This window comes from Lycium ferocissimum, chromosome 2 (genome assembly GCF_029784015.1).
Source record: "Lycium ferocissimum isolate CSIRO_LF1 chromosome 2, AGI_CSIRO_Lferr_CH_V1, whole genome shotgun sequence".
Classification (NCBI taxonomy): domain Eukaryota; kingdom Viridiplantae; phylum Streptophyta; class Magnoliopsida; order Solanales; family Solanaceae; genus Lycium; species Lycium ferocissimum.
In genome coordinates, this window is record NC_081343.1 from 33,687,950 (window position 1) to 33,693,141 (window position 5,192).

Consider the following 5,192-nt stretch of genomic DNA (forward strand, 5'->3'; position numbering starts at 1 on the left):
ATCGGACTGGAACTAAGGATAATATGGAAATTTGTAAAAGCAAGCTATAGACTCATAACGTCACATATCAGAATGAACTTGTCTCCTGAGGAGTCACAGCTAACCAAAATATGCAAGCGACAAGGCCGGCCACTATATACAGAATATCCAAAACGGACTATGTCGATATAGCCGACCAAAGCCCATATACAACCCACACATATCTACGTACTCTAAGAGTATAATAGTGAAATATGACGGGACAGGGCCCCGCCGTACCCTTGGAAATGCATATGTCAAGTCCATATCAAAGGATCTGTACCCAAAATGACTTAAGCTCCGGAACAATGGAGCTCTCCAAGCAACTGAGCAGAAGTCCTAGGCGAGGATCGCCAACCGAGTATCCGTACATGCGGGCATGAAACGCGACCCCAAGAAAGAGAGGGGTCGGCATTTAAAAAATGTCCGAGTAAGTAAAGCATGAAGTACAATAAAGAAGATCATGACTGAGTAAAAGATGACAGGAAAATGGTATGATAATCAAAGACACTAATGCACCTGTGTCTTATGAGATGAGAGTCATGCATATCTATATAGTACACAGTACCCAGCTCATTATGGGACTCGGTGAAATAATCATATATGTACCGTACCCGTCCCTCTAGTGAGGGACTCGGTGAAATAATCATATATATACCGTACCCGGCCCTCTAGTGAGGGACTCGGTGAACAATGCAATAAAACTGTGCACGAATACGTACCCGGTCCAGGACTCGGTGAAATGATGTAATAACGTTACGCACGAATAGAATATCGTATAAACCATATACAAATTAAATCATCATCCGAGACCCAACAGAATAATTAGAATGAACCAACACTTGAGAATCAAAGACAACTATCATGTCAAGTACCACTGAGAACTAGAATTCATGGGAATTATGTACGTTCATCGTCCCCTCGTTTTATGTAATTCATGCCAAAAAGAAGGAAGGGATAGCTTTACATACCTGACAATCTACCTAATCACCTAACGTCTACTCCTCGAGTCCGTATATCTACAATCACGGCGATAATATCACGATTAGACTATTTACACCACTTACTAGCTAATTTATATACGAATAGAACTTAATGAAATTCGAGCAGCATTTCCTCTATAAACTGGACAATCCCGAAAATCCAATTCAATTGAATCATCAACAACATCAACAACAATACCAACCATTAATATACATCATAAATCAGCTAATCCAATCCATTTAATCCAACTAAAACATCCCCCGATCCATAAATCTCAACAAAACAACAAACGAGTTTATAACACTATTTTCTCCGTTCTAATCCGTTAAAACTCTAAATAAACTTATTAAAAATGCAAAAGGGACCTTAATCTTACCTTAAATATGCAGAAACCACGTCAACACTCTTCTTTTTGGCTGAGTTTTAGCTCAAACTGAAGGCAACGTGACGTACAACGCTTTTCTCTTCATGAGCTTCGGAATTCGGGGCTCGGATTTTGACCAAAATGGCTTTCTTAGCCTAGAAGAGCTCTCCCTCTCTCTCTAATATTTTTGGAAGTTCCTAGATGAAAATGAATAGCCGTCAAACGAAATTTCCATATATATTACGGTTAATGGGCCTCATGGGCCGAAATATAAATGCATGGGTCGGGTCTCAACTTGCTGCCCTGCCAGCCCAACTTGCATCACCCATAACTCCTTATCCCATATCATTTTGACGAGCGGTTTGTTTAGTTAGAAACTAGACTTCTTGAATTTCAGTGTAGGCTTTTGTGTCACCCCAAAACTCGTCTTATTCTAGGAGATATGCCTCCAACAATATGGGCTAAAAGCTTGGTCCGAGATTTTTACTAAAGTTGTTCCGATTCATTTTGTTTAATTCGATTAACTTCTAATCCTCTTCCAACCATCATGTAACCTCTTATACATACATATACATACTTATATACATTCATAACAATCCATACACTCGTCTCGAATGGTCCAGAGAATCACAATAACCTCAAACATAACTAGAGAACTCACAAAGCTTCGACGAAACTCCAATCGCAAAAGTATATTCATATCTTTTGTCCATCTTCTATATCATTACTAAGAATCTCAAATACTTTAAAAGGGCACTCACATTACCTCGTATACGTACTCATAACACGATTTCAAATCCTTTAGGTTACCATGTCACCTCGGGATACTTAAGGCAACCATATATATAACGATATTCTTACTAACTCGATTAACTTTCCTTGAACTTTCTTAACTCATTCATTCTTGTCTTAAGTCAAGTAGCACGGACTCTTACGGGGTGTAACATCCTTCCCCTCTAAAAAAATATTCGTCCTCGAATGTTAAACTTGTATATAGAGTCTTATAAAAATTTCGCAGTCTCCTCTATAGTTATACCTACCAACCTCGCATTCAAGAACCCACGGATGCCTTACGGTGGCCACAATATCATATAGTCTCATTTACCAATTAATATAGTCAAATAAAGAATTAAATTACTCGGGCAGCATAGGGAACAAGTAAGGACACTTATTCTTCATTTCGTCTTCGGCTTCCCAAGTCACCTCTTTCTTATTATTATTTCGCCACAATACTTTGACGGAAGCCACATCCTTAGTACGTAACCTTCTAACCTGGCGATCAAGTATAGCTATGGGGCTCTCCTCATAAGATAACTTCTCAAGTTACTGGACATCATCTACAGAATACTCTAGAAGGGTCACCAAGACATTTACGCAAAGATTGATACATAAAAGACTGGATGTATTGCTTCCAAATCTGATGGTAGGTCCAGCTCATAGGCAACCTTGCCTACCCTACGAATAATCTGATACGGCCCAATGTATCTTGGGCTGAGCTTTCCCTTCTTGCCGAATCTCATCACACCCTTCATGGGTGATACCTTTAGGAATACCCAGTCACCAATCTGAAACTCAAAGTTTCGACGTCGATTATGTGCATATGACTTCTGTCGACTCTGGGCTGCCAATAATCTCTCCTGAATAAGCTTCACCTTATCAAAAGCTTGCTGAATCATGTCTGGGCCCATCAACTTAGTCTCACCAACATCAAACCAATCGATAGGTGATCTGCACTTCCTCCCATATAAAGCCTCGTACTGTGCCATCTGAATACTAGAATGGTAGCTATTATTATAAGCAAACTCAATAAGTGGCAAATGATCATACCACCTACCTCTAAAGTCAATAATATAGGCTCGCTACATATCTTCTAGCGCCTGAATAGTACTCTCAGCCTGTCCATCAGTCTGAGGGTGAAATGTTATACTAAGACTCACCTGTGTCCCCAATCCCTTCTGGAACGATCTCCAAAAGTTAGCTGTAAATTGAGCTCCTCTGTCTGATATAATAGATGTGGGAACCCCATGAAGTCTCACTATCTCCCTGATATATAACCTCGCATAGTCTTTAGCCGAATAAGTAGTCCTGACTGAAAGAAATTGAGCTGATTTTGTCAGCCTATCCACAAAAACCCATATAGAGTCATACTTCCGTTGAGTGTGAGGTAAGCCTGTAATGAAGTCCATATTAATCACTTCCCATTTCAAAGTTGGGATCTCTATCTCCTGCAATAATCCACCAGGCTTCTGATGCTTGACCTTAACTTTTGACAATTTGGGCACCGAGCAATAAATTTCGCTATGTCCCTTTTCATGCCATCCCACCAATATAAGCATATGAGGTCATGATACATCTTTGTTAACCCTGGATGAACAGAATAACGGGCAGAGTGTGCCTCTCCCATAACCTGTCGTCGTAGCCCCGCAACATCAGGTACACAACACCGCTCCATACCGTAGCACTCCGTTAGGTGTAACCTTGAATGGGGCTTTTTCCTTTTGAAGAGTTGTATCTCTATACTGTGCCAGAACGGGGTCCTCGTACCGGTGTCTCTTTACCTTTTCTATGATAGAGGACTCAGCAACTTCTCGAACAGAAACTCCACTATATCCAGAATTAGCCAAACGGACTCCAAGGCTAGCTAGCTGATAAATCTCACGAACCATCTCCTTCCTTTCTGGCCGCACGTCTGTCAAGCTACCCATAGATCTACGGCTGAGAGCATCTACTACAACATTTGCTTTCCCTGGATGGTATAAAGTATCAACATCATAATCCTTTAGTAACTCTAGCCACCGTCTCTGTCGTAAATTCAGCTCTTTCTGCTTAAAGATATATTGGAGACTCTTATGATCGGTATAAATATCAACATGAACACCATATAAATAATGCCTCCATATCTTTAAGGCACGAATCACTGCTGCTAAATTCAGATCATGAGTAAGATAATTCTTCCCGTGCTTTCTGAGTTGTCGGGACGCATAGGCTATAACCCTGCCATGTTGTATCAACACACAACCTAGTCCAACACCTGAAGCATCACAATAAATAACATAGCCCTCTGGTCCCTCAGGAAGAGTTAGAACTGGAGTCATCGTCAACTTGTCTTTCAGCAACTGAAAGCTTTGCTCACAAGCATCCATCCACTGGAATTTAGCTGCCTTCTGAGTTAGCCTTGTTAAAGGCACTGAAATCGAGGCAAACTTTTCGACGAATCTCCTGTAATATCCTGCTAGCCCCAGAAAACTGCATACCTCAGTAGGTGTCGTAAGTTTGGGCCAAGTCTTTACCGCCTCAATTTTCTGCATATCTACCCGAATACCGTCAGCTCCAATAATATGTCCCAAGAATGCTACTGAAGTCAACCAGAATTCGCACTTAGAAAATTTAGCATACAACTTCTGGTGCTGGAGTACCCTAAGTACCGTCCTCAAATGGTCTGCATGCTCCTCTTCTGAACGTGAATAAACCAGAATATCATCAATAAATACAATAACGAACGTATCTAGGAATGGTTTGAATACCCGGTTCATCAAATCCATAAATACTGCTGGAGCATTTCTCAGCCCAAAAGACATCACTCTAAATTCATAATGCCCGTATCGGGTCCTGAATGCCGTCTTAGTAATATCTGCCTCCTTTACCCGCACCTGATGATAACTTGACTGCAAGTCTATCTTCGAAAAACACTACAACTGGTCAAATAGATCATCAATCCTGGGGAGGGGATACCTGTTCTTTATTGTTACTTTATTCACCTGCCTATAATCAATACACATCCGCAGCGACCCATCTTTCTTTCTCACAAATAGTACCGGTGCTCCCC